Raw genomic sequence first — 19,818 nt, 5'->3', positions numbered from 1 at the left:
TAACAAACTTCGAAGTGCATTGCAAGACGTGACAATTTAGAAATGTTTTATTCAAAAAAAAGTAGAAATCTCATCCAGAATGGCCCATACTAAGATATAAATTCAAAATCTCCTTATTTATTAACAAACACTGAACAACAAATATATTTAGGACATTGATGGCAGTACCAAAAATAACAGACACATAAATTAGTTCATTATAAATGTTTATATAAATCTTTTGGAGCTAAGAGTAAACTGCTTATTTCATTGATGTATGTGTTTGTGTGTGTATAATCAATTTTATAAGCTAAGAGTACAGTTATTTACATGAGAGATGTGGAAAACAGCCAAAATTGGCATATATAAGCAGAAGATAGGACACTGGCCAATGCACATTAGGAAGGCTAGGGCTCAAACTTGGTCAACACCACCACATTATCTGAAATTCACAAAGGTTTCATAAAATAAAGTAAAATGATTATGAAGTCAAACTAGGTATCAAATTCCAAAATATTGAGAATAACTTGTCTATTGAATACGCTTAAAATTGGCATGAGTTGAATAATGATCAAGTTAAAAACTTTCTATCTGTAAGATCTGTCATTTCTGAAATATTACTTCACCAACCTAGAGAAAAGAAATGAATTGTTCCTTTTTCTTCTAATATCACAAGTGTCTCAAAAGATTTTCGTCACAGCTACCAAATTTTCTTCCCGTAATTTGAGATCATTCTGAAATAAAGATACGATTTCTAATGTGAACTGTTTTTTTTTGTTTGTTTGTTTGGTTTTTTTTTAGATTTTATTTATTTGAGAGACAGAGAATGAGAGACAGAGAGCATGAGAGGGAGGAGGGTCAGAGGGAGAAGCAGACTCCCTGCTGAGCAGGGAGCCCAATGCGGGACTCGATCCAGGGACTCCAGGATCATGACCTGAGCCAAAGGCAGTCGCTTAACCAACTGAGCCACCCAGGCGCCCCTCTAATGTGAACTGTTAAGAAATCGCGTACTCTTCGCAATATAATCTGCTGTTCAATGTAAAAGTCTTTGGCTTTGTTGCAATCTCGTTGCAACTAGACCTGAGATTATTTGATACCACCAAAACAAATTCTCTCCAGGATTTCCTAACATGTTTTGTGTTTATAAACTCTTTTTCAGCTCCCAAAAACAGAACCTGAGCTATGTAGTGGTTAAGGGATAATCGTTAAAGAAATAATTTAAATTGTAATAGATACATCATAATGCAATTATTTAAATGAGGTCATCTGTACCATGCAGTTCCATTTTCTGAAAGTACAGACTGGGTTCCATAACTGATCCTCCAGTGAAAAACAAATTAAAATGCTAAGTCAGATATATTTGTAAATCTTTTCAAATGCCTATATCCAGCAAGAAAGTAATACTCAGATGCCAAAATTTAAGTGAGGGCAGAAACCCAGCACGGTAAACAGAGAATTTAAAATAGGTTATTCCTCGGAGAAAGCCAACTTCTGAGCTTAGGAATTTGAAGCTTTGACTTTCACGGCTTTAAAGGTGCAGGAGCAGAAAACAATGCCCAAGGCATGCACAAGTAAGAGTTTAATAGAAGGAGAGGAGAAAGAGAATGAATTATGGGAAATATTTGAATAAACAATGACTTAAAGTTTCTAAAACTTACAGAAGACCCCTCCCCATAGATTCAGAAAGTTTCACAAATATCAAGTAGAATAAAGAGAAATCCGTATCGCAATGAAACCATCAAAACCAAAGGAAAAGAAAAAGTCTAAATAGAACCAGAGGAAAAAAAAAGACGATTACTATAAAGGAATAATAATTACATTAACAGATGATTATCATTTTAACAGTGGAAACGGAAGATGGTGGAATTATATGCATGCTGAGAAAAATTAGCTACCCTCATACTAAGCCCAATTAAAAGTATGTAATACAAATTTATTGGTTTATAATACATTGAAAATGAACTGCAAGCATTTAATGTGTACAATTTCCTCAAACCCTTCTGCAGTGTATCCCATCCCTTACCACTGGCACCAGACAACCACAGATATATATTTTTGCCAGTATAGCATTTTTTATTCTTTTTTGCATGAATGGCATTATACAAAATGTATTTTTTGTGTGGATCCTTTCACTTAGCATAACGATTTTGAGGATGATTCATGTTGTATTATGAATCAGTATTTTATTGTTTTTTATTTCTGAATAACATTCAGTTGAATAGATATGGCACATTTTTAAAAATTCACTGACATTTAGGTGGTTTCCACTTTTTGGCTATTGTTAAACCTGTTACAATCATTCACTTTAGTGTGGATATTTTTATTTTTTTATTTTTTTATTTTTCATTTCATACCTAGAGTGAAATGCCTGGATCATAAGGTAGGTATTCATTTACTTATTAAAGTAAGTGTCAATTTTCCAAAGTACTTGTAAGCGTATGAGAGTTCCGGTTGCTTCACATTCTCATGAAAATGTGTATTCTTGGCAATTTTAATGTCAGTGTTCTTTTTTTTTTTTTTTAAGATTTTTTTATTTATTTATATGACAGAGAGAGACACAGCGAGAGAGGGAACACAAGCAGGGGAAGTGGGAGAGGGAGAAGCAGTCTTCCCACGGAGCAGGGAGCCCGATGCGGGGCTCGATCCCAGGACTCTGGGATCATGACCTGAGCCAAAGGCAGACACTTAACAACTGAGTCACCCAGGCGCCCCCAGTGTTCTTTTTTTTTTAAGATTTTATTTATTTGACAGAGAGAGAGAGAGCACAAGCAGGGAGAGTGGCAGGCAGAGGCAGAGGGGAAAGCAGGCTCCCCGCTTTTCAAGCAGGGAACCTGATGCAGGGGTTCCTGATGCAGGGCTTCATCCCAGGACCACGACCCGAGCCAAAGGCAGATGCCTAACCGACTGAGCCACCCAGGCACCTAATGTCAGTGTTCTACTGATAAGTAGTGACATCTCATGGTCTCAACTTGCATTCTCTTAATGATGTTGAACATCATTTTATGTCATATTGACCACTTTTCTAAAGTATCTTTTGAAATTTTTTGCTCATTTTTAAATTGGGCAGTTCATGTTCTTATTTTTTAATTAAGAAAGTCTTGGGATGGCTGGGTGGCTCAGATGGTTGGGTGTCTGCCTTCGGCTTAACTCATGATCTCTAGGTCCTGGGATCAAGCCCCAAGTCAGGCTCCCAGCTCAGTGGGGAGTCTGCTTCTCCCTCTCCCTCTCCCTCTGCTTGTGCTCTCTCTGTCTCTCTCCCAAACAAATAAAATCTTAAAAAAAAGAAAGTCTTCTGCATGGAGCACTGGGTGTTACACGCAAACAATGAATCATGGAACACTACATCAAAAACTAATGATGTAATGTACAGTGATTAACATAACATAATAATAAAAATTAAATTAAATTAAATTAAAAAATAGCAAAAATAGTAAAAAAAAAGAAAGTCTTTATATATATTCTAGATATAAGTCTTTTGTCAGAAATATGTATTGCAAATAATTTATTCAATTCTGTGGCTTATCTTACATTTTCTTAGCAGTATCTTTTGAAGAGCAAAATCTGTCATCTTGATGAGGTCCAATATTTTTCTTTTGTAGTTTGTGCTTTTTGTGTGGTATCTAAGAAAAAATTTCTACTCAAAGTTGCAAAAAATATTTCATCCTAGGTTTTCTTCTAGAAATTTTTTACTTTTAACTTTTCCATTTAAGTCTATAATCCACTTCAAGTTAATTTTTGTATATAAGGTAAGGTAAGGATTGAGGTTTATTTTTTTATATGGATATCCATTTGTTCTAGCACTATTTGTTGAAAAGACTTTCCTTTAATAAGTTGCTTCATCACCATTGTTGAAAACAAGTTACATACATAGGTATGAGTCGATTTCTGGATTCCCAATTTTGTCCCATTGATCTACACATCTATCCTTTCACTAAAACCATTCTGTGGGTAAGATACCCTGAAATCACAAAATAAAATAAGAGAGATTATTCCAAATATGTTAATGATTTAAAATTATATGGACCAAATGTTTCAATTTAAGAAAAAGAAAATTATAAAATATTTCATTCAGCTGTATCTTATTTATAGGAAATATATCAAAAACATAAAGATATAGAAAGTACAAAAGCATAAAAAATAAAATTTATATGCTAAGCAAATACTAACCAAAGGAAAGCCTGCATAATTCCATTAATAAACACAACTCATTCATAAACTAAGAGCATTATTAGAAATAGGTCAATTCAGGGGCACCTGGGTGGCTCAGTCAGTTAAGTGTCTCCTTTCAGCTCAGGTTATGATCTCAGGGTCCTGGGATTGAGCCCCCTGCTCAGCGGGGAGCCTGCTTCTCCCTCTCCCCACTGCTCATACTCTCTCGCACTCTGTCTCTCAAATAAATAAATAAAATCTTTTTTAAAAAGTCTTAAAAAAAAGAAATAGGTCAATTCATAATGATACAATTTTCACAAAAAGGTTTCAATACACATGGAAGAATATCAGTTCTAAAATTATATGCAACTAATAAGTTCAATGAATACAAAGCAAAAAATTATATAAACACAATGAGAAATAGAAATCTACCAACATAGTAGAATGTTTTTAATATATCCTCCCCATTAGTAAGTCAAATCAGGTACCATATAACAATATAGCCCAAATGAAAATGCAAAAAGTGTTCTTAAAACCCATAGGTCAAAAGAAACCCCCTCAAAACATTCCCACCAAAAATGCCACATCCAAAAATATCTGTAGCCCTCCACCCTCATGGACTCTCATTTTCCTCTTATCAAAAATTCCAAGCTTTTAATATGCCTGAATAGGCAAAGAAATATGATTGTTTTTGTTTGGATTAGGAGAAGCAACACAGAGTTCTACAACAAAGAAACCTAATAAATTCCAGTTCCTTTAACAAAATAAAAGTTTATTTTTTATTCCAATTACCCACCAGTTGAAGGTTTCCTTCCATATGGTGATTCAGGGACCCAGGTAGCTTCCACTTTGTGGTTCCATTTAAGTCCACAGCAACTTAAATCTATTGGTGGATCTTCTGCATCCACCCAGAATTTGTGGGAAAAGAAAGAATTGAGAGTTTTAAGTTTTTATGGGCAAAGCTTGGAAGCGGCATGAAAACGTCTACAGGATTTAGTCATATGGCCAGACATAATTGCAAGGGAGGCTGGAAATTATCATCTGAGAGTGTGTCCAGGAGATAGATAAAATGGTTTTAAGAAACACATAGCAGTGTCTGTCACAATACCCCACCATCCTACTTAACCAGAGAGCAAACAGTTCTATCTCACTTTTTATAAATGTTTTCTATCTATAATATCATTTGTATGATATGATTATATAATTCCTTTCTTAACCTCTTGTACTCTTTTCCACTCTATGTCCTTGATGCTTTCAGAACTCCTTCACAGAGGAAGTGAGATGCAGTAAGGGAACAACTAAATAAAAACAATTACCTTTTTTTTTAATTAAGGCATGATCTCCATATAGTAAAACTCCATTTTAGTGAACAGCTCTATGAGTTTTCACTAGTACATAGAGCTGTTCAATCTGCACCACAATCAAGATATAGACTAATTTTATTAACCCTCCTCCCCCCAAAAAATTCCCCTTTGCCTTTGTAGTCAATTTTTACCCCTACCCCACCCCTGGTAACTACTGATATATTTTCTGTTAAAAACTAGCATACAAATTTATTTAGCAGCTTTATTCATAATTGCCAAAAACTAGAAATAACCCAAATGTCCTTCCACTGAGGAACAAACAAAACTATTATTTTTCAATGTTAAATTAGGTCATTTATGAGCATAGAACAAGGGTTCTAAAGTTTGTTATATGAGCAAGTTATCTCATATTAAACTGTAATCTTAGTTCTATACTACTATTTTAGAACTAACGTTTGCTATTTTGTTTTCAAAGACTATCAGTTCTCTTCAAGGAGACAATGGAAAGAGAAGAGAGCTGATGTCTGTTTGGCAAATGTGTAAGATTGAAATATCTATTAGGCCAAAAAAAGATTGTGAGATTACTCCAGATGAGACAGTCAGCCGTTGGCGCTAAGCAATTTCAGCTGTGTCCTAGATTCCAAAAGCAAAGTCAATACTGAGCATAGTGCTTCTTCAAAAGCTCACGAAGGTCTTATTGACGACTGGGCTCTCACAATGAATATCCATTTCCCCATCATTAGGCAAAAGTTGCATCCAATACATTCTTAGTAAAATAGGCCAGTTTTAAAGACAAAATTATGTGTGAACCATTCAGACTTTCAAGATGCCTAGGCATAAACCTAAAACTACTTGGTTTTAAAGAAGTGCTTGTTACAGTTATCTTTATCACCCTTATGTTTATTCTATTTTTTCATTAAGATATAATTGACATACATTATATTAGTTTCAGGTGTATAACATAATGATTCCATGTTTGTATATATTATAAAATGATCACCATAATAAGACTAGTTAACATCTGTCACCACACACAAGTACAATTTTTTTCTTGTGTAAGAACTTTTTAGGATTTACTCTCTTAACAATTTTCAAGTACACAACACAGTATTATTAAGTCACTGTGCTGTATATCTCCAGGACTTAACTTATAACTGGAAGTTTATATGCCACCCTTAAATTTAAATGTTATATTTTGGTCTTTTTCCTAATCCTTAATTGTTTCATGTTTAATTCTTTCACAATTAACTTTTAATTTTTCTCTAATTGTTATAGAACGTTCCCAATTTAATTCTCCACAACATGTAGAAATCTACAACTTGTTACCCACGCGTTGTAAAAGCTTTGACAAGACCTATGTCTAATCTGTTGACAGAATCCCAGGGAGGTGACTGCCCAGAAATATAAGGGGGAAAAAAAGCACCAAAATCCAGAGAAGTGGGGCTGATGAACGTTGGCGGTTCTCAACCATATTTGAGAACTGTCAGAATGGTTCAAAGACACGTGCTGGTGTGGGGCATCAGCTTTACATCCTAAAAGGAGTGTCCATAGCAGAAGGAGCGCGCGAAAAAGATAAAGGTCATCATCACCCACTGCAGGAGACTGAAGCCTCAGGCATCTACCCAGAGATATCTTGCCCAGGTATCAGCAGCTGGGTTATGCAGAAAGGCTTTGCCTGGCATCAGAGCAGAAGGATTCTTAAGGGGTCCTCTAGGCAAGCACTTCAGAAGTGTGATGACCCAGATATCAAGTGGAACAAAGAAGATACATGGCAAGTGTCACATCTCAAGGATCACCTATTCCACCCCCACACAGAGGAAGAGCTTTACAGAGGCTGAGTTCCAGGGACCCCTGGAGGAGGGTGAACTGAACTGCTGAGTTCCAGCATCAGCCATATTGGATTCTTAGTCTCAAAACCTTGTGGCCAGAGAAACGTGTTAGCACAGTAACATTTTATCGCTATTTAGAACTCAGCAAAAAGCAGACAGTTCGTGCATGTGTTTACTTTGACTAAACACATGGTAAAGAGCTCTCAGAAAATGTCTCCCAAAGCCACTCTGGGCTTTTCCTCACGACTAAAAGAAGTCCAAATTTTAGATGGGATAGCATCCAGTGTTAATTTTCCCCTGTCCACTTCTTATATTCTTATTTTCACTTCTATAATACACTGGAGACTAATGGCATTTTAATAGTAAAGAAATTGAGTCACAGGTAATCAATTCTGTTTTGTCAGTTTGAAAACATATTTGTTGAGTGCACACGATGGACAGTAAAGGTTAACACACTATTTTGAACTCTTTTTGAAATCAACTGCAATGACTCAGGGTTTCTCCACAGATAAAACAGCAGATGTTTTTCTACCAAGGTTAACTTTCTTTTAGAATTTACTGGGTAAAATCACACAAGTAAATATAAGCAGAATTTTCTAGATGGACCAGTATTTCTGAGATAAAAATGCAATGTCTCATAGCATCAGAAGAATTTAAATTCACTCTAAATTGCAACCATGTTCTAAAAAGTAGTATTTGGAAATATGAATCAACTGAATGACTCCATTTTTTTTATTGGCTAAAAGCTTCAGAAAAACAACATTTTGAGGAGGTAATACACCACAGTAGTTGATGACAGTCCTTTGAGGTCAGTAAATCTGAGTTGAAATCCCACCTCCAAATCCCACCTCAAACTAGGTATGTCTTCTTTAACAATCAGCTTCTTTTCTGTTTCACTTCCCGTCTATCAAGAAGACAACACCAATACCTCCCTCACACCTGAGCAGGTCCACTAATTTTTGTGGACTGCAGCTACTCTAGCTGTGAAAGTGAGCTGTTGATCCTGGTCTCACAGCCTTATTGTAAGAACAGACGAAACCTGCTAAAACTCATTAAGTGTGAGGAACTATATAAATATCCTGATTAAGTTGCTTTATATTACTCGTGGACCATGGTGGTGTATAAATTAGTAAGTAATTAAATACATATAATCATTAACATAATTTGTCAGTGGAATTATCTAGTCAATTGTCAAACAGAGTCTCGGGCTCTTAGGCAAATCAGAAAATCACATTTGGAAATGGCCTGATTTACACTCTCCTTGCCTTTGTGTCACTGAGCGGGTTCGTTATGGAGATAAATGGCCACCAGGCATGACCAGACAAACCCATTTTACCTCATGACCTGGTCAAATCTGAATGCAGGCGGGCATGTGAGATAAAAATGCAGCTGAACCTTGGCACCATTCTTACTTCATCAGTTTTCAGCTCGGGTTTCTTCCACAAGAGAGCTTATTTTTTATTGCTTCATCTCAGTCTCTCAAACCCTAGAGTATAACATTTCTAGAGATTTCTGCGCAGCGATGAGGATTTTTTTCCACACAAAAACAATGTCTCAGACTTTTGCTGTTGTTCTGACATATTCCTTATATCTTTTTCTCCTTCAGACCCCAATGCTAAACTCAAAGGTGACTTATTTAAACTTCTTTTTATATCACATAGTCATACAGGAAACTCTAATAGTGTTGTAATATCCCTGAAATCTCCTTTTTTTAATGTCCCCATGTGATAGCATTCACTATTATCACTTTTTTTTATAGTTGTTAAGGATGGGAAGTCATTCTTCCTTTTAAGATTTTATTTATTTATTTGAGAGAAGAAGAGAGAGAGCATGAGCAGGGGTGGGGAGGGGGAAGGGTAGCAGGCAGAGGTAGAAGCAGACTCCCTGCAAAGCAGGGAGCCTGACATGGGGCTTGATTCCAGGACCCTGGGGAGCATGACCTGAGCTGAAGGCAGATGCTTAATTGACTGAGCCACCCAGGCGCCCTGGGAAGTTATTCTTAAACAGAACTTTAAGGTAATAACCAGTCTTCTTACTATAGACCTCAGAATTCACTGCACTCAGGAGCTGGTTGCTTTCTGATATTTAAATATATCTAAGTGTCTCTGCCTGAGCATATTGTCAACTTTGGAATTTGTATAAGGCAGGTGTAATAACATATATAAAGACGGAATACTTTTAAATTTTTTTTTTCAAAAAGTTGATTTTATTAAAGCACAGGGATAGCCAGGAGTGCCTGAAGAATGTCACACATATCACATGGGGGGCGGGGCGGTGCAGGGTGCCAGCTTCTGAAACATTTAATACATACAAATGGTAGTATGCGGACTGGCTTCTTACACTTGGTGATACGAAATTAAGTTCCCTCCAAGTCCTTTCATGACATGATAGCTCATTTCTTCTTAGCACTGAACCATACTCCATTGTCTGGATTTACCAGTTTATTTATCCATTCACTTACTGAAGGGCATCTTGGTTCCTTCCAAGTTTTGGCAATTATGAAAAAAGCTTCTGTATACATTCATGCACAGGGATTTGTGTGGATATAAGTTTCTAACTCATTTAGGTAACTGCCAAAGAGCACAATTACTGGATCGTAGGGTAAGAGTATGTTTAGTTTTCCACCACCATTTGGTCTTGTTAGTGTTCTGGATTTGGGCCATTCTAGCAGGTGTATAGTGGTATCTTGTTGTTTTCATCTGTAATTCCCCAGTGATGTATGATGTTCAGCATCTTTTCATACACTTAGTTATCTTCTGTACATCTTTTATTCTGGGGGTTGGGACAAATAGAGATGTACCATGGTTCAGTTTTGGCCTAAGTGGATAATAAGCTGTGGTATAGGAGCAGAGAGGCAAGAATGGAAGTAGGTATACCACCTAGGAAGAGTGTACAATAGTTCATGCAAGATGTTATGATGACCTGGACCAGGAAGTAGAAAAGATGGTGAAGCTGCCAGATTCAATACAAATTTTAAAGGTAGGGCTCATAAGATTTGCCGAAAGATTGTATCTGGAGAAAGAGCAATGAAAAAGTTAAGGAAGTCTCCTCCTCCCCATCATCATTATCATCATCATCACTATTATTATATTTATTATAGTTTTTATATATTTTAGTTATATATCTATATTTTTAGTTAGTTATATATTACAGTTATTATACAGTTACTATAGTTATATATTATAGCAAATATAATATTATATATTATATTATATATATCAGCAGTATGCTAAGTTTTGTCCTTTACATGCATTTTCCCCTCCTGTTCCTCACAATAACCCTTGAAATATTATTATGATATCTGTTTTACAGGTGAGGAAACAGGCTCAAAGAAGCTAAGTAGCCCAGCTAATTAGGAGAAAAGTCAAGGTTTAAATTCAATCCTGCCATTAAAACCCAAGTTCTTCCCACTGTGACCCTAATTCTCATCCTGTTACCATGTCTATTGTGTCATGTGCTTACCCCTCACTTGAGCAGTATGCGCTCAGCCTTCTCCGTTATGCTGAGTAATCACAAGAAATCACTGTGTTTCTTATTTCAGTTTTTAATAAGTCTTTATGCAAGAGTCTTGTGATATAGTTTAGCATCACAGTTTTCATTGCAACTTTTTTTTTCTCTATTTTTTTTTTTTGATGTAGTGTTCCATGATTCATTGTTTGCGTATAACACCTAGTGCTCTATTCAATACGTGCCCTCTTTAATACTCATCATCAGGCTAACCCATCCCCCCAGCCCCCTCCCCTCTAGAACCCTCAGTTCGTTTCTCAGAGTCCATAGTCTCTCATGGTTCGTCTCCCCCTCTGATTCCCCCCCCCTTCATTTTTCCCTTCCTACTATCATCTTTTTTTTCTTTTTTAACATATAATGTATTATTTGTTTCAGAGGTACAGGTCTGTGATTCATCAGTCTTACACAATTCACAGCGATCACCATAGCACATACCCTCCCCAATGGTGGCTGGGTGATAGTCATTGCACCTTCTTATTTACCCATTTATCCTGCTTAGGAAGAGGTTTTATTCACACTTATTAGGTGCCAGCCTATTTGGAAAAGCTCCCTATGTTGCATTGGCCAAAACACCTAGTTTTAAATTGGTAAGGATAGCAATATGAACTGGTGTTGTATTTCAGTTTGTCCTCTTTTTTTTTTAATGATGCTGAGAAAGAGAAAAACAGTCCCTGGCATCTAGGAGTTGGCCTGGCCCGCCCAGGTAGGACTTGGTGTACTCCTGCTGAACATAAATAATTTTACAGAACATCAGCATCAGATAAGGATGTTCTATGGCCACGATGGATCAAGATAAAAACAACGAACATAGGCAAAACATGAACAGTGGCAAAGCCACATTAATGACCAAACATCCCTATCCTAGCTAGTATGAGTAAATGCCTTACCCTAGTCTGCACTTCTGGATAAGATTATTTAAGACATCTCTTATCAGCTGAACTGTGGCCCTTCAAGATTCATATGTTGAAGCCCTAAACCCCAGTACATCAGAAGTGACTATTTTTGGAGGTAAGATCTCTGAAGAGATAAGTTAAAACGAGGTCCCCAGAGAGGGTCCTAACTCAATATGATTAAGTCAATTAAGTTGTTATAAAAAGAGATTTAAATGCAGAGACAGAGGGAAGACCATATGAAGACAGAGAGAGAAGATGACCATCTACAAGGCAAGGAGAGAGGCCTCAGATGAAACCAACCCTAACAACCCCTTGCTCTTAGACTTCTAGCTTCTAGAATTGTGAAGATATAAATTCTGTTTTTTTAAGCCACCCAGTCTGTGGTCATTTGTTATAGCAGCCTGTGGTATAATAGGAAATATATTTGGTCTTCATCCTGGTTTCTGACACAGAACTAAAACTCTAGTGATTTCCTAAGTGGCAGGGGTGTCTTGCTATTCATAGCAATCCCTTTGGGTCACACCTGAGTTTATGCTAATGGGGTGACTTAGGGTGGGGTCCCTACATAGCCTTAGGATGGAGCTGGTCACTAGAAAGACCAAGTGATTACAGAGTTGGAATTTCAGCCCCAGCCACCAACCTCTATGAAGGGTAGGAGAGTGCTGGGCTGGAGATTAAAGCTAAAACTCTCCAAAACTCTTGAACAACAAGATTTGACAAGCTTCTGGGCTGGTGAATGAATGTCACATGCCTGGAGGGTGGTGCACCCCACTCCCATGGAGACAGAAGCTCCTGCTCTTGAGATCCTTCCAGAACTCTGTATACCTCTTCACCTGATGTTCATCTGTATTCTTTATGATAAGCTGATAATCAATGTAAGTAAATGTTCTCCTGAGCATTGTGAGCTATGATAGCAAATTAGCAAACTGTAGGAGGAAGTTGAGGGAAACCGATTTATAGCCAGTCAGAAATAGAGGTGACAACTTGAATCGGGATCTGAAGTGGAGGCAGCCTTGTGGGACTGAGCCCTCAACCTGAGGGATCTGATGCTGTTTTCACATAGACAGTGTGAGAATTAAGTTAAATTTGTAGGACATCCAGCTGGTGTCCACTTAGCATTGGAGAATTGCTTGGTGGTGTTGGCAAATGTTCCAGACAGCCCTAGCAGACTAATACAATACCTAGTCATAGATTTATCTACCTCTCTCCACCACCACCCCCTTCCTGACAGCAGCCAATCTAGAGGAAAGCTCTGCTTTCTTAAACCATCCCCCAAATCCCCACCACAGGCCCAAATGCTGTAAGTCCTTCCTTACTACTTCTTACTGGAACGCTTCACTGTCCCCAAAGTGTGCATCCCTGGCTCCGTCTACAGGTGTGTTCTTGATGGGCTTTGGCTGAATGGCATTGACAGTGTCTTGAGCTCACTGAGAGGTTTCCTTTGTTACATACTCTTGAATATTTATAATCATCAGTTTTACTGAAGTATGAGATATTTTCCCTCCCAAGCGGTTCCAGTGCAAATCAAGGCAACTCACAGTTTAAAGGACCACCCCACTCTCTTACACCCATCCCAGAAAAGACAGCCCCAGGGGGCTTGTGTCATGAAAAGACCCTCAACACTCTTGGGCCAGGACCCCTGCAATATTGAGCAAGATGCCAGGTGCTTTATAACTGGTTTCATTTAATAAATGCTTTCAGCCACCCTGTGAACAGATATTGGCTTCCTCAATCTTAAGTAAAGGCTACACCCACGAAATAAATGCTAAGGCAGAATTTCAGCTCAGTTCTAACTACATCTAACTCCAGGGATTTCTGTGAGACTCTGGTAACTTAAAACATCCATTCCAAAGGACACTTCCAAATCTCGGGAAGTCACCCACTTTTGGGGGATTGTTTCCATTCTCAAGTCGCTACAGACTGCACTGAAGAAATAGCAGGGAAATGGACAAGGGAATGGAAAAGACACTGTGCGTACCAACAAAAAGGCAGCAGTTCCTTTCCCCCTTGTTTGCCTGTGCATGGTTGTGTATACTTACTTACAAAGGCACTGTGCTGGGTGAAAGGAAATCGACATAATGCACTGACATGTAAACTGCTTTTACAGATTAGATATTTCATAGATTAGATGCGCTATTAGAAGCTTCCATAAAATGAGAATACAGTAAAATTTTTTGAAAGAACGAATGAGTAAACAGTTTTACATTTTCTCACTCAATCCTCACAAAAATTCTCTGAAGTAAGGAAAGGAAAAGTGGCCCCAGGAGTGATTCTTCCTGATCAAGAGATGTTATCTTTTAATTTACTAAGAGTAAGGGAATCATTTCCAAAATGTTTGCTTCAAAGACAAAGGCATTTATTTTTTTCCATTTTACAACATAGCTTCTTTCATATCAAACAGACATAAAATTTATCATTATACAATGTAGTGCTCTTTTCTTTGATCAGCTTACTTCAGGGCTTCCCAGAAAGGAATAATAGAATGACACTTGGGGTATAATAAATGACATCAATTTTCTGATTAAAAAGACATGAATTTTCTATCAAAATGAATTTCAGTATGTGTGCTTATATATTTATGAAGTACAAAATCATAGTGGTTTAATAATACATCATTTAATAAGATTACTAAGTTTTTCATTTAAAAACCTTCAGAATTACAATGGTGGATAAATATTGGTCTGATTACTGTTCGCTAGTTCCTCAGAGTACATCCTATCTTGCAAATGACTGGAGAGTGGGTAAGCACTCTGACCAGATCACTCTCCCACGTGGTTTGCTCATGACTCAGGTCAACATTCTCATGCTGGAAGGAAAATCCATTTATTTTTGAGAATACCTGAATATTCTGTCTGCCTGATTCCAAACGTCACCATTAGAATTTCAGACTTGAGAGGAACAAAGAATAAGTCCAGGAAGTTCTCTCAGACATTTTTCAGGCACAACTTCAACAATGAGAGGGCTCCCTCACAGAGTAAGCAAATTTGACACACAGTGGTTTATCGAAAACTCACACTCTAGCAGCCTGACAGAGTCAATTCAGCTTCCAAATATGAGTAAATTACTCCAAGTCTTAATACGGAGAAAATTATAACTGATAGAATTGCATATCCTGAGATCTTTTAAGTAAAGATTTTCTATTTTTATGTAGAGTTTTGATATTGCTGAATGGATTCTGAATCACTGTTATTTCTTTTCTTAAATTTGCTACTTGAAAATGGAGTCAGTTTTTAATAGACACCCGAGCCACTAGACAGCAGGTTTCTGTCCCACTTTATCCCATCTGTCTGCAGAGGTAAGCAGTTCCTATATAAAACTGTATATAAATCTAGTCACACTGAAACTAGTATTAGAAAAACCATCTCTGGGGATGCCTGGGTGGCTCAGTAGGTTAAGTGTCTGCCTATGGCTCAGGTCAAGATCCCAGGTTCCTGGGATAGAGTCTAGCATCAGGCTCCTTGCTCAGGAGGGAGTCTGCTTCTCCCTCTGTCTGCTGCTCGCCCCCCACCCCCCACATGTGCTCTCTCCCTCTCTCTCTCTCTCTCTGATAAATAAATAAAATCTTTAAAAAAAAGAAAAAGAAAAACCATCTCTGCTTTGACAAAGTTCCCCTAAATCTATTCAAAACATCATAATTAATAACATGATTTCATAGGATTATTGAATTTGTAGTGTATGAATAAATTAGTGCATGCTTTCTAAGATTAAAATATTCTAAAAAGGAATGTTGAAAAAGAAAACCGAAATTGGTGGCATCACAATTCTGGACGTCAAGCTATATTACAAAGCTATAATCATCAAGACAGTATGGTACTGGCACAAAAACAGACACATAGGTCAATGGAACAAAATAGAGAACCCAGGGACACCTGTGTGGTTCAGTTGGTTAAGCATCTGCCTTCGGCTCAGGTCATGATCCTAGGGTCCTGGGATCGAGTCCCACATCTGGCTCCTTGCTCAGCAGGGAACCTGCTTCTCCCTCTGCTTGTGCTCTCTCTCTCTCTCACTGACAAATAAATAAATAAAATCTTAAAAAAAAAAAAATAGAGAACCCAGAAATGGACCCTCAACTCTATGGTCAATTAATCTTAAACAAAGCGTGAAAGAATATCCAATGGAAAAAGACAGTCTCTTCAACAAAAGACTATCTTGGTGTTGGGAAAGTTGGACAGCCACATGCAGAAGAATGAAACTGGACCATTTTCTTACACCACACACAAAAATAGACTCAAAATGGATGAAAGACCTAAATATGAGACAGAAATCCATCAAAATCTTAGAGAAGAACACAGGCAGCAACCTCTTCGACCTCAGCCGCAGCAACTTCTTCCTAGAAACATTGTGAAAGGCAAGGGAAGCAAGGGCAAAAATGAACTATTGGGACTTCATCAAGATACAGAAACTTCGCACAGCAAAGGAAATAGTTGACAAAACCAAAAGGCAACCGACAGAATGGGAGAAGATATTTGCAAATGTCTTATCAGATAAAGGGCTAGTATCCAAAATCTATAAAGAACTTATCAAACTCAACACCCAAAGAACAAATAATCCAAAAAAGAAATGGGCAGAAGACATGAATAGACATTTCTCCAAAAAAGATATACAAATGGCCAACAGACGCATGAAAAAGTGCTCAACATCGCTCGGCATCAAGGAAATACAAATCAAAACCACCATGAGATACCACCACACAGCAGTCAGAATGGCTAAAAGTAACACAGGAAACAACAGATGTTGGCGAGGATGAGGAGAAAGGGGAACCCTCCTACACTGTTGGTGGGAATGCAAGCTGGTGCAGCCATTCTGGAAAACAGTATGGAGGTTCCTCAAAAATCTGAAAATAGAGCTACCCTACGACCCAGCAATTGCACTCCTGGGTATTTACCCCAAAGATACAAATGTAGTGATCTGAAGGGGCACCTGTACCCCAATGTTTATAGCAGCAATGTGCACAATAGCCAAACTATGGGAAGAGCCCAGATCTTCATCAACAGATGAATGGAAAAAGATGATGTGGTATATATATACAATAGAATTCTATTCAGCCATCAAAAAAAATTGAAATCTTGCCATTTGCAATGATGTGGATAGAACTAGAGGGTATTATGCTAAGTGAAATAAGTCAACCAGAGAAAGACAATTATCATATGATCTCATTCATATGTGGAATTTAAGAAACAAAACAGAGGATCATAGGGGAAAGGGAAGGAAAAATAAAACAAGATGAAATCAGAGAGGGAGACAAACCATAAGAGACTCTTAATCATAGGAAACAAACTGAGCGTTGTTGGAGGGGTAGGGGTGGGGGATGGGGTAACCGGATGATGGGCATTAAGGAGGGCACATGATGTAATGAACACTGGGTATTATATAAAACTGATGAATCACTAAACTCTACCTCTGAAACAAATAATACACTATATGTTAATTAATTGAATTTAAATAAAATTTAAAAACAAAAAATCTTCTAAAAAGGTAAGACTATGATTAAGGAAATCATGTTTTAGACTGAAATTTTCATTTTAAAAAAGCATAAAGGAACTAGAGATTTCTGATATAATAATTTGGCATGTTGAAAATAGGCCTTTAGGGGCGCCTGGGTGGCTCAGTCATTAAGCGTCTGCCTTCGGCTCAGGTCATGATCCCAGGGTCCTGGGATCGAGCCCCGCATCGGGCTCCCTGCTCAGCGGGAAGCCTGCTTCTCCCTCTCCCACTCCCCCTGCTTGTGTTCCCTCTCTCACTGTGTCTCTCTCTGTCAAATAAATAAATAAAATCTTTAAAAAAAAAAAAAAGAAAATAGGCCTTTAAATTCTAAAATTCTGGGGTGGGGTAGGAAAAATGGGTAAAGGTGGTCAAAAGGTACAAACTTCTGGTTATAAATAGAGAAGTCCTAGAGATGTAATATATAGCATGGTGACTATAGTTAACAACACTGTGTTTGATATTTGAAAGTTGATAAGAGTAGATCTTAAAAGTTCTCATCACAAGAAAAAAAAATTGTAACTATGTGTGGTGATGGATGGTAACTAGACTTACTGTGGCAAACATTTCATGATATATACAAATATTGAATCATTATGTTGTACACTTGAAACTAATATGTTATATGTCAGTTATATCTCAATAAAAAAATGTAGAATTCTGGATACCAGTTTTTCATGGATGGCACATACACAGGGGTATGCACACACAGACATCTCTCCCCCCCCCTCCCCGGCTCCAAGAGAAAACAAGCAGAATTAATTAGCAATAGTTTCAATGTCTATCCAAATAATTTACAACTTGTTAGAAAGTGAGTAATGAGGATTATTCTCACATTAGCCATCTACGATCTGGAGAACAGCAAAAGTTCTCAAAGAAATGAATACTAGAAAGGAGGAAAGTGTAGTTCTTGGAAGTCAGATTATTCAGCTTTTTGAAGACCTTTCTAAACTTTTCACGTTCTGAACGGTCTCTGAGTTCTGGGAGGCATAAGTAGTTAGAGTGAAGTAGAGAATGACAAGGTGATGCGGACACTTGAGACTAAGAAGGTGACAAAATCTTAAATCCTCAAGATCCCAAAGCTAAGTGGCAACTGGGTCACAGAGCAAAGGAGAGCCTTGCTGTGGATCCACTGAGCCAGGGAGCCGAGGCATCCCCAGGGCAGTGGGGACAGACCTGCACTGTTAGGTCACTTTCAAGGATGACTGGCGTGGAGGGAGCTTAAGTGACAGTTGGCGTCTGGACGTGGGTCCTTTCTTATCAGATATTAGCGCAGAGTGAAGAGCCCAAGAGGTCTCCTGGAGAGAATCTGCGGTGCACATTTGAAGGGGCGTTCCAGCTGATACATGTCAGTCTCTCCGAAATGAGGAGTGTCAAGAAAATTAAAAGAGAAACTCTGAAGTGAGACAGTCAGTAGAGAATATCAGCATCAAGGATTTTTCAGCTTCTGCTGGCTCAGATGAATGGAACTGGTTCGTTTTTTTCTATTTTAAGTAGGTCATTTTGTTTGATATAAACTCTTTGCCATATATATCTTTAAAATTCCCACAAAGTACAAAAAGAAAAATTCTCTAAACATCCAAATGGACCCAAAGGTTACATAACTCTCAGAAAAGAAAAAGTGTGTGTTTCTTATCTATTATTGAATTGGGTGTGCTGTTTTGCCATCTTATCTTTCTGGGGTAAATAAAGGATAATATCAAGTTATATTCATGAAATCTGATTTTCCCGGTGTCAAGGCAATTCCCTGGGAGAAGAGGCATGGACCCTCTCAAGCCTTCATGGAAATACTTATTTAAGAGCCTCCCTAACTTTTGTTTTAAATTAATATATTATCTGCATATACCAAATACACTAACTGAATTAAAGGGGCCATAATAGTATCTTGGTACTAGAACAATTCATTCTAGCCAATAAATTAAAGATTTTGAGCCCAATGCTCCAGGACAATAAACATCTGATGTTTTGTAAGGAATTTCTAATAAACACTTGTGAGTTTTCACAAAATGTGTATTTCACACACACACAAAGATAGTTGTTTGGTTATTTGAAATTGCAACAATAATTGAAGTTACAGGGCCCCCTAAACCATTTATTGCCAAACCCTTGTGTGCCCACCATAAAATTCAGGTGGACAATGTTTTTTCACTTACAATGAATGCTGCAGTCACTGACTTTTAAATGAGAGTAAGAATAAAAATGTTTTTCCTGTGCTTACAATGGCATAAAAGAACACAGAGAAATAGCACATTTTTAAAAGCACTTCCCTCACACTTTTGACTTCTAATAGTAGCATCTGCCCCCAAAGATGACATTTTGTCTTTCTTTACTTTAAATTGTTTGTCATCACAATGTCAATCAAAAGCAAATTTACACCTGAGACAGATGCAAAGTATAGCTTTTCCCTAGTATTTCCAAAGGCAATGAGTCATTTGTCCATCTGCCAAAGTCTATATAGTTATATGCACAAAGCAACAGGAACTCTTTTTGGAGTCTCTGGATAGCCAGAGTTACTTTCAATGTAGCAGGATCATTCATAAATTTACCAAGCCATAGAAAGACTTTTAGTACCAATTTTGCCCCCTTGCTGAATCCTCTTAATTGTCACTACCTAAGGGCAAGTGGGGGATCTTTCTCATAAAAAGGGTAGCATCCGCAAAGCCATCCAGCAGAGTA

Source organism: Halichoerus grypus, chromosome 6, assembly GCF_964656455.1.
Source record: "Halichoerus grypus chromosome 6, mHalGry1.hap1.1, whole genome shotgun sequence".
NCBI lineage: Eukaryota > Metazoa > Chordata > Mammalia > Carnivora > Phocidae > Halichoerus > Halichoerus grypus.
Note: the sequence above shows the minus strand (reverse complement) of the source record.